The sequence below is a fragment of the Geotrypetes seraphini genome, chromosome 12, assembly GCF_902459505.1.
Source record: "Geotrypetes seraphini chromosome 12, aGeoSer1.1, whole genome shotgun sequence".
NCBI classification, from domain to species: Eukaryota; Metazoa; Chordata; class Amphibia; order Gymnophiona; family Dermophiidae; genus Geotrypetes; species Geotrypetes seraphini.
The window spans coordinates 118005715-118017751 of NC_047095.1; positions in this window are offsets into that span (position 1 = coordinate 118005715).

The following is a 12037-nucleotide window of genomic DNA, read 5'->3' on the forward strand; positions in this document are numbered from 1 at the left end:
TATCTGAAAACATGCATTTGTTACAAATTAGAGGCTTCTATTGGGGTTCGAACCTTGTCACTTGGGTTTATTGACTTACTGTATACCAGCGGTTCTTAAACCTGTCCCGGGGGACCCCCAACCACTGGGTTTTCGAGAGGTCCCTAATAAATACGCTTGAGGCAGATTTCCATATAACAAGTGACAGGTATGCAAATCTGCCTCATGCATATTCATATCTTGAAAACCCAAATGACTGGGACAGGCTTAAGAACCACTGATTTATACCATCTGTTTTCCTTAAAGAGGTATGTGTAGTGTTTTTAAACTGGGGTTTCAAAAATAAAATAAAATATGGTTGTTTTTATCTTACCCTGTTAAAATACATGTTGCTTCCTGAGCTGATAGCAGACAGCTACACTACTTCTTAATCTTTTCTATATTCTACACTGAAACTGAAGACCTCTGTAGAGATATGCATAAAAGAACATGACTGGCCCTGCCTCTAGGTGGGACTAAAGAGCAGCATTTACAAACTTTCCCTACCATCCTGTGTCCGTTGCTGTCCTACTTTTTTTCAGACTTTGACCCTGTAGGGGTGTTCCCTGTTTGTCTGGACAGAGGTAGGGCAGCAGAAGTGGGAGTAGAGGAGGGAGAGGCTGGGGTTAAGGATTGGAAAAGGAGAATTGTCCACTTGTGGGAAGATTAGGGAAAGACAGGGAGTATGGCACCCTGGGGAAGAAGAGGGATACTTGAGACCTGGTGGTTGGGTATGGAGGTGAAAGGAAGAAGCTGGACTACAGGCGGTAGAGCCTTGGGCTGTCAGGTTTTCCAAGAACATAGATACCCTGGACCAGCCCTATAAGAGTGTTCTGCTCTGTGTCGTTTACAGTATAGTTTAAGAAAACGGTGAGTTCAAAAAAGCGTGAGATGAACTCGGAGGATCTTGAATTAGAAAATAATGCTAAATATTGAAGAACTAAGGCCAGTACTGGGCAGACTTTGCACGATCAGTGTCTGTATCTGTCCGTTTGGTTGAGGATGGGTTGGGGAGAACTTCGACAGCTGGGCTGGTTTTGATGGGCTGAAATGAGCTTTGATGGAGTATTCAATAGATGGAACCTAAAACACAGTACTGGGCAGAGTTTTGAGTTCTAGCCCAGAAATAGCTAAGGAGGAAAATTTAAATTAAATCAGTAATTTAAAGAGAGGGGTAAGGTTGGGCAGACTGGATGGACCATGTCGTCATCTACTATGTAAGAGAGAGAGAGCCAAATAAAACACTTAAGGAAAAGTTTTGTTCAAGGCCACATGGTAATAATGGGTAGGCTACTTCCAATATTACAAGTATCTCAGAAAGGTTTTTAGGTGGGATTTGCATATGGCGAGAGGCAGCATGATACACTAGTTCAGGAGAACTAGCATCATTAAGCTGTAAGTGTATTCTGCCATTTGCACTTATATACAATATCCATGTTTAGTACATCAGTGCTCTTAAATACCAAAAAGCATCTCAAAGGTTTGAGTGTCTGCTGTATGAATCCAAGATCACTGGTTAAAAATATATTTGTTACACACCCTGTTTCTGTAGTGTGACTGGCATAAGGAGATTAGGATGTGTTCTCTCCTGTGCTTATGTAGACCAGACAAGTCAACTAGTCGCATGACATTAGCTTCCGGAAGAATGCATGCAGAGTTTTCAGAGAGAGAACGAAATAATGGTTACTGTGGATGGGCAAACTAGATGGACCATTTGGCCTTTATCTGCCGTCATGTTTCTATAACAACAAAAGAAAAATAAAGTACATTTTCATTGGAACAATGTCACACATTTCACTAGCTTTCAAAAGCCAAACTGAGCTTTGCAATCCATTATCCATCGTCCCACTAGGGAGAGATAAGGTAAAATGCTTTGGTTGTACTTCAGAAAAGTGGTTTTGCTGCAGACAAGCAGGAGATGGAACATGGCCAACAGAGCATGGATCCTTGCTCCAGCCCCTTCTCCTCTGACTTTGTCAGGTGCACACAACCCCGGAGCATAAACCAAGGCACTCCAAAACTCAAAAGTATCAATCTGCCATGGCACAACAGGGGCCCACTCCAAAGGTAAGAGCCCCCAAATGTCCTTTCATATGGACCTTGGTACTATGGGGCTAGTGCCCTCCCCTTCTCTGCTGGCAGCAGCATTCTTTCCCAGCTCTGCCTCTCCTCACATCTTAGAGCTCTCTCTACCATAAGGCCAGGGCCCCTTGCACTCTTTGCAACTTTTTCAGTAGTTTTTAGCTGATAGCATTGCCTTACTGCAGCAAACCTCTCCAACCATAGCAGCCGCCTGTTCCCCCACCTACGAATCTCCAGACCCCTGTGCCCCCCTCCCCCAGCCTCTCTGCGAGATGAAATCTGGTGGTATTTGAAGCATTGCAGGCTGGGTTCAAAGGACACATTGTAAACAACCTGCTTGTAAATCCACTCCTGGTAATACCCATTCCACATCAAACACAATTGAAATGCTGATGCACTCACTCCCCCCCCCCCCAGCCACTACACTTCATGTGGCACAGTAGTTAAAGCTACAACCTCAGCACCCTGAGGTGGTAGGTTTGAACCCACCCTGCTCCTTGTGACCCTGGGAAAGTCACTTAATCCCCCCATTGCCCCAGGTACATTAGAAAGATTGTGAGCCCACTGGGACAGACAGGGAAAAATGCTTGAGTACCTGAATAAACTCATGTAAATTCTTCTAAGCTCCCCTGGGAGAACAGTATAGAAAATTGAATAAATACATAAAAATTATTTCATTTTCTATCCCTTTGTCCCTAAAGAGCTCAGAACGGGTTACAGGTCAAACATAAACAATAAACAGTTAAAAGGTTATGATTTGCTATAACTACAGTACAATTTTCAATATCAGTTATTATTCTAACTTGATACATACAAGGGGTTTAATACCAATTATATAATATACAGGTTGCAATTTGCCATAGTTATCCTACAGATTAAATGCAATTTCTTATTCTAACTAGTCATGTTACCATCATATACTCCGATAAAACCAAAAACTGGATACAGATGTTCTGGAGATAATTTATTAAACACTGACATATTAAAACCATGAAAATTCAATTAAAAAAGTACAATGATAAAAAATACTGTGATAAAAATCCAACAGGACCCTACATGGTCCGTGTTTCAGCGAACACGCCTTCCTCAGGGGTCCAATGGTTTGCAACCTCACATATAAAGAATTGGACTGAAAACAGTCTATTGTCTTTAAACGTGTGAGCAAAGAACACCGCAGACAAACTGAAGTAGCAAAAAAAATGCTATGTGAGGTTGCAAACCATTGGACCCCTGATGAAGGCGTGTTCGCCGAAACATGGACCGTGTAGGGTCTGGTTGGATTTTTATCACTGTATTTTTTATCATTGTACCTTTTTAATTGAATTTTCATGGTTTTATATGTCAGTGTATAATAAATTATCTCCAGAACATCTGTATCCACAGTTTTTGGTTTTTGTTTTCATCGGTGGATTGTTTTCACTGTGGATCATCGGGTCTCCTCATTTTTCTTTGTTGGGCAGACTAGATGAGCCATTTGACCTTTATCTGCCATCATGTTTCTATAACCATAAAGCCCTATGACCTCACAATGCAGGGGTAAAGAGCCTTAGCCTATAGGAAGAGGAGATGCAAATGTTAAGAGCCTCAGCCAATAAGGAGAGAGATAATGGTTACTGCAGATGGGCATTTTTTTGCTCCTTCAGCTTGTCTGCGGTGTTCTTTGCTCACATGTTTAAAGACAATAGACTGTTTTCAGTCCAATTCTTTATATGTGAGTTTGCAAACCATTGGACCCCTGAGGAAGGCGTGTTCGTCGAAACACGGACCATGTAGGGTCCAGTTGGATTTTTGTCACAGTATTTTTATCATTGTACTTTTTTAATTTAATTTTCATGGTTTTATATGTCAGTGTTCAATAAATTATCTCCAGAACATCTGTATCCAGATGTTTACATCGGTGGATTGTTTTCACTGTGGATCATTGGATCTCCCCATTTTTCTTTGTTGTACCATCATATACTCCCCCATCCCAGTCATATCAGGTCAGGGGAAATAAGGATACTATGTTACCACATCCAGTGCGTGAATTTAAAAGGGGGGGGGTGGCCAGGGGTAGATCGCAGATGTTCCAAAAAGTTATGGATCACCGCATAACATAGGCGCAGTCGACACATTGTCACTAAGCGTGATTCTATAAGGTGCGTGTAACTTTTACAGAATCGCGTTGTACTAGTCAGCACTGATTTTTTTAGGCATCATATACAGAAGCCAGCCCATCATGCGCATGTTACACATATTTATACAAAACTCACACACACCGCTGCGCGCCATATGCATGGGCGCACTAAACCGGTGTATTTTTACTAAGAAGTGCTCATTGCAAAATGAACGCGTTTGTAAGGCTTTTTTCGTTTTAGGTTTTGTGCCCGCAGGAACGTAAATGAAAAGCCTATAATAAACAAATGTTAGTGTAGCAATTAGCTCATCTTAGAAAAATAAATCACTATAACAATTATATGCCTGGGCTACATTATACCAGTTTAGTTTTACATATGTGGATTGACAATTTGGGCATGTTATATGCATAAAAATATGGTAATTGGAGCTAAATTGGCATTCATTTCCCATTATCAGCATTAAAAGCTACTTGGCGCTAACGTGAAGTTACATGCAAAAGTGACTTACACCCCTATATACTATAAACTTACAGACAAATTCTGTACATGGCATTGAAAGTTGGCCATGTATATCAGTGTGTAGCTCAACTTGATTAAGAGGCTTAATTAGTGCCGAATTGTCAATTAACATCTCATAACTGATACTAATTGGAGTTAATTGAAAGTTGCGTACAGAACTTGGTAGGCGCACAGCAGAAAGTGTTAGGCATCATATCTAATGCGTATACCTAGAAGGGGGTGGATCCTAGGCACGGTTTTTAAGTTATGCGCAAGTTTTTCGCCTATGCGCCGATGTGCGTATAACTTAGGGGCAGGCATTTAGGCCAAGATTTCCTTGGCTTAAAATAGGTGTGCCCAGTGGTGTACTAAATGGGGGATGGGGGAGGCGGTTCGCCCCGGGCACCGTTTTGTTGGCGCCAGTACCCCTCTTACTCTCTGCCCCACTCCTTCCCATTCCTCCCCCCCCCCACAGTGCGCACGCCTTCATTTTCCACCACCATACCTCTATCTCTTCGCTGCTCACGCTAGCGTCAGCTCTCCCTCTGATGTCACTTCCAGGTCCTATGCTCAGGAAGTGACGTCAGAGGGAGAGCTGACGCCAACGCGGGCAGCGAGTTGGTGATGCTGCTTGCGCCGGGGAAGTTAAAAGAGGTATGGGGTAGGGAAGGGGTGCGTGCGGCAGGGGGTGGAGAAGGAGCGGGGAGGGCAGAGAAGAGAGCAGGAAGGGGCACTACCACCCCTGGCACCTCTCACCTTTGCTATGCCACTGGGTGTGCCTAAAAGTTATGATGCATGCCGGCACTAAGCTTGATTCTATAAGGTGCACATATCTTTTATAGAATTCTTTGCTCGGTGTGTAATTAGATTCTGAAATGCGTTGCCAATAAATGTGGTAAAAGAAGTTAGCTTAGCAGGGTTTAAAAAAAGGTGTGGACAAGTTCTTAAAAGAAAAGTCTGTAAGACATTATTAAGATGGACTTTGGGAAATCCACTATTTATTCCTAGGATAAGCACCATATAATCTGTTTTACTTTTTTGGGGTCTTGTCAGGTACTTGTTACCTGGATGGGCCACTGTTGGAAACATGATGATGGACCTGTACTCTGTCCCAGTATGGCTACTCTTATGTGAGCCAAGTATAGGACAATCAAGCCATTGTGACATCACTGATGAGGTTGGCTTTTAGGTATTGGTAAAATAAGGCATTATGACATCATAATCTCAGCTCTGGAATGTTGCTACTCTTTGGATTTCTGCCAGGTACTTGGGACCTGAGTTGACCACTGTTGGAAACATGATACTGGGTTTGATGGACCTATGGTCTGTCCCAGTATGGCAACTCATATGTTCTTATGTGAGCCAGGTATAGGACAATCGAGCCATTATGACATCACTGCTGAGGTTGGCTCTTAGGCATTGGTGGAATGAGGCATTATGACATCACAGTTGCTACTCTTTGGGTTTCTGCCAGGAACTTGGGACCTGGGCTGGCCACAGTTAGAAACAGGATACTCTACCCCATATGATATTTCAATGTTCTCGTCTCATAGTATATTGGGGGTAAGGTTTGGAACACCATTTCCGCCATATTAAAGATTCACGAACCATTACATCTCAAAATTATTGTACTTGGACAACTGGTTCTCACACAAGATATCTCAGAACCCAATGTGTGCTTGCTCAATATTCTATTGTTTTGGGCTATCAAAAATATATCGCATTGCTGGAAAAACTTAGACAAAGTAGAGTTCAATGGTATGGTGGAGCACAGTATGTATTACTACCAAATTTGAAAGGATGATCGCAGAAAAACATCATTCCACCAGCTCATTCCTTAAAATCTGGAGTCCTGTCCAAACTTACTGCAATTTAGACCGCTGACAAATAGTCATTCAGAGTATACTGCACAATATACCTTGTTCATCATCATATAAAATTAATTTTAAAAAGAAACAGGATACTGGTCTTGATGAACCCTCGGTCTATCCCAGTATGGCTACTGTTATGTTTATTATACTAGGGCATAGAATTATCCCCTTGCTATGGACACATACGAGTTTATTTTTCACTTCAATCTGCCACTTCAACTTTCCCAAAGGCGCCCAAAATATCGGTGCCGCCTAAAACAGTACCATTTCTAGAATCATGCTTAGCCTGTGTGTGCCGCACAAGAGGCGCACCTTTTTAGGGCAGCTTAACCAAGGCTTCAATTCCTAAGTTATGCGCGGATCGGGAGTATTCTATAACAAGGCCTGTAACTTGTTGAAATACCCACAATTAGAGAATGACACGGTGACAAAATTCATCACCGTTCCCGTCCCCGCGGATAACCGCGGGAAATAATCCCATGTCATTTTCTAGTGTCTGTTTCAACCTCGGTCCTTCTACACCAGCATTCTTCAAAGCAAAGCTTGCGGGTCAGTGGTTGTGGCCATTCATACTCTGATTCTTATGTGAGCCAAGGATAATGAAGCCATTGTGACATCACTGATGTGATTGGCTCTTAGGCACTGATGGAATGAGGCATTATGACATCACAATATCTGCTCTGAATACCAGAGACTGTCATTCTGTAGTATCTGTTTCAACCTCAGTCCTTCTACACCAGCATTCTTCAAAGCAAAGCTTGCGGGTCAGTGGTTGTGCCCAATTATACTCCGATTCTTCCCTCTCTCCTTAAAGAATGACATGAAGATGGTTGTTTCCTGCGGTTATCCGCGGGGACGGGGACGGTGATGAATTTTGTCACCGTGTCATTCTCTACCCACAATTTACCTCTGTCCATGCCCCCTTTTCAAATTCACGCTCTATAACTGGCACATTCTTTTTATAGGATCGCGCTTTCCGAGTTGTGCGCGGAACTTTTAATTAGAGCCAATTAACATCGATTACGAGTTGTTAATTGCCAATTATCAGAACCAGTTAGGCCAATTAGTCAAATTATGCACGGACAACTTAAGGCAACGTATATAGAGAATTTGGAGGATAGTGAATAACTTCAGAGACGCCTTGAAAAACGTGCTGAGTGGTGCCCGTGACGGAATAATTTGTTATTCTATTTATGCAGCTGCCCACACTCCAGGAGGAAATGTTTATCAGCGCTGCAATTAACTAATCCTCCAAGTATGTTTATTTTGCAAATATTTTTAATATTTCAGCAAATTCTCTTTATTGTTCTTACATATTACTCATTTGTCTTAAACAATTGTTTTCCCCTGTATAGTGTAAGACAGAAAGAGGATATGCCAGACTGAGTCAGACTGCCCCAGGGGTAGGAGGGAATGGTTTCTATGAATGATAGAGAGAGAGAGATAAACAATGAGATAAGGAGACAGACAAAGAAGCTAAGATAGAGAGAAAGGGAGAAGGCAGGCACACATAGAAACTGTCTGAGCCACTAGGCTTTTGGCGAGGTGGCTGAAGGTTCCCCTTGAGGCCTGTGAGTGGCTGGGAAAAAGCCCGCTGGTATCTAGTGGATGGTTATTCTCTGAAATTATTTTTATTTGATTGAAAAAGCCAAAGTATAAAATCAACTGAATACATTTTGCAAAACACAACAATTACTAGGAGAAATCCATATAACCTCTCAGGTCTCAATCGACACAATGATCCAACAACACCTGCTTTTGCACTTAGGTACCAGTAAGCCCCTTTCCTCTAATATTCTCTCGTATTTTCTAAATAAACAATCTTAAGGTGGCCAAATAGGTTGAAAAGGTGACGGCGAAAGCTAGAAGGATGCTAGATTGCATAGGGAGAAATATGGCCAGTAGGAAAAAGGAGGTATTGATGCCCCTTTATAAGACGCTGGTGAGACCTCATTTAGAATATTGTGTACGATTCTGGAGGGCGCACCTTCAAAAAGATATAAAAAGGATGGAGTCGGTCCAGAGGAAGGCTACTAAAATGGTGCACGGTCTGTATACTTTGGAGGAAAGGCGCGAGAGGGGAAGGTATAATAGAGACATTTAAATACCTACATAACGTAAAAGTGCATGAGTCAAGTCTCTTTCATTTTAAAGGAAACTGCAAAGAGAGGGCATAGGATGAAGTTAAGAGGTGATAGGCTCCGAAGTAATCTGAGGAAATACTTTTTTACAGAAAGGGTGGTAGATGCGTGGAACAGTCTCCCGGAAGAGGTGGTGGAAACAGAGACTGTGTCTGAATTCAAGAGGGCCTGGGATAGGCACGTGGGATCTCTCAGAGAGAGAAAGAGATAATGAGTACTTCGGATGGGCAGACTGGATGGGCCCTTTGGTCTTTATCTGCCATCATGTTTCTGTTTCTATAACCATAAAGCTCTATGACATCACAATGCAGGTGCAAAGAGTCTTAGCCAATAGTAAGAAGAGATGCAAATGTTAATAGCCTTAGCCAATTGGGAGAGGAGGAGATAGTGGATGCTCTGGATGGGCCATTTGGCCTTTATCTGCCATCATGTTTCTGTTTCTATAACCATACATCTCTATGACATCACAATGCAGATGCAAAGAGTCTTAGCCAATAGGAAGAAGAGATGCAAATGTTAAGAGCCTTAGCCAATTGGGAGAGGAGGAGATAGTGGATGCTCTGGATGGGCCATTTGGCCTTTATCTGCCATCATGTTTCTGTTTCTATAACCATAAAGCTCTATGACATCACAATGCAGGTGTAAAGATACTTAGCCAATAGGAAGAAGAGATGCAAATGTTAAAGAGCCTTAGCCAATTGGGAGAGGAGAAGATAGTGGATGCTGCGGATGGGCCATTTGGCCTTTATCTGCCATCATGTTTCTGTTTCTATAACCATACAGCTCTATGACATCACAATGCAGGTGCAAAGAGTCTTAGCCAATAGGAAGAAGAGATGCAAATGTTAAGAGCCTTAGCCAATTGGGAGAGGAGGAGATAGTGGATGCTCTGGATGAGCCATTTGGCCTTTATCTGCTGTCATGTTTCTATGTTTCTATTGCCACCATAGAATAATATGCATCCCATTTTTATCCTTTCAATGATTTACAGTAATTATGAGGTCCTAATTGCTCATTATCAGTACCGATTAAGCTTTTAAAATAATTAAACTCCTCCCCCTCTTATACTAAGCTGCGGTAGAGGTTTCTACCACAGCCTGGAGTGCGTCGATCTAGGCGCCTAATTTTAGACATCTTTTGTAGAATCCGGGCCAAGGAGTCCACGCCTGGTGTTAACACAGATCTCCAGTCGCTTTTGGAAGTTCTTAGCAGCCTTGACGATGGGTCCCTGTGGCGGGCTGACCCAAACCATATGCAGCGCTTCTTTGAGTTTAGCGGTTTGCGGCTTTGGGCGGAGCTTGTGAAAGGCCTGCAAATTTGCACCCCAAGGGGTTTAGGTCCAGGGAATCCGGAGGCCGCAGGTCCTTTGAAATATAATCTGGACAGTTTTTTCTTTTGTATTTTTAATTTCTTACCTGCTGCGTCCTGCAATTTTGAGCGAGTTACAAAATACACTCGTAATTTAAAAACATACAAAATCAATAAACGACATTCTAAAAACAAGCCACTACAATACTAGAATCGAGTGTAAATAACACAGCCATCCTTTTCAACAGTGCATCGACTCGTCACGCCCGACTGCATGGATAATATCGCTCAAAGAGTATACCGTTTTAATCAATTTCCTGAAATGAATTAAAGAAGCGGCCCTTTTAACTCCAAGCGGCAAGGCGTTCCAAAGCAGAGCCCCCCTGCACTGTCGCTGTCGAATGACGCTGGCACGTTAGTTTCGCTTGCTTCAGAGTTGGAACTTCTAAGTAAAACTGTTCACCCGAACGTAATGTTCAATTTTGCTGGTATAGAGTAAAGAGATCACTCATCGCTACCGGCTACTTAGTCTGTCTCAGCTTAAAAATCAAACACAGCACTTTCAACTCGATTCGCGCAGATACAGGTGGCCGATGAAATTAACTAAAATCGGTGCAATGAGTTCAAAAAAGGGTTTTAGCGCCGGCAGCGGCGGTAACCACTCTGACGCTCATAGAATTCCTATGAACGTCGGAGCAGTTTCTGCCGCTGCCGGCGCTAAAACCCGCTCTACGCATCAGTAAAGGAGGGGGATTTATGTTGTGTGCGTTGTATTCTGTAAGAATTCCTATGAACGTCGGAGCAGTTACCGCCACTGCCGGCGCTAAAACCCACGCTATGCATCAGTAAAGGAGGGGGATTTATGTTGCGTGCGTCGTATTCTGTAAGAATTCCTATGAACGTCGGAGCAGTTTCTGCCGCTGCCGGCGCTAAAACCCGCTCTACGCATCAGTAAATGAGGGGGATTTATGTTGCGTGCGTCGTATTCTGTAAGAATTCCTATGAACGTCGGAGCAGTTACCGCCACTGCCGGCGCTAAAACCCATGCTATGCATCAGTAAAGGAGGGGGATTTATGTTGCGTGCGTCGTATTCTGTAAGAATTCCTATGAACGTCGGAGCAGTTACCGCCGCTGCCGCCGCTAAAACCCTCGCTCCACGTTAATAAAGAAGGGGGAAAATTAAGGGCTCCTTTTACGAAGGCGCATTAGCGGTTTAACGCGCGTAATAGCGCGCGCTAAACCGCCAGCCGTGCTAGCCGCTACCGCCTCCTCTTGAGCAGGCGTTAGTTTTTCGGCCAGCGCGGGGGTTAGCACGTGATTAAAAGTCGCGCGTACTAAAGTCGCTAACGCGGCTTCGTAAAAGCAGCCCTAAATAAAAACACATTTTTTAATACTAGTTGCTTGTACAAGATTTGGATGTTGTGTTTTTATATTTTCTGCTTTAAGTGTCCCCTGAGAAAGGCATATTTATATGCCGAAACGTGGATCCTCGTTGGCATGGACTTGTATAGAATAATTGGACATCTTCTCTTGCCTGTTTTTGGTTTTATGCTTCCATAGTAAGGCAAGTTTTAGGCCTCCTTTTACGAAACTGCGATAGCGGTTTCTAGCGCGGAGGGCCGCGCTGCTCCCGACGCTCATTGAGTTCCTATGAGCGTCGGGAGCAGCGCGGGCCATTCAGCGCGGCTCCCCGTGCTAGAAACTGCTATCGCAGTTTCATAAAAGAGGGGGTTAGTCTCTTATTTGCTTTCTTCCTCTTTTACTAACTCGTAGCGTGGGATTTAGCACCGTCTTTTCAAGAAAAGACTAAAGACACACCTTTTCCCCTTGTAGTTACGAACGCTATCCACGGTCTACCGCTTCCCATTTATTTCTCCCTCCAACTCTGACTACACTGTGCAACAGAGGTTTTGGGGCATGAATTGTAGAGGTTGTTCACCCTCTCCAAGGTAGAGAGAACGAGAGGGCACTCTCTGAAGTTAAAAGGGGACAGATTCCATA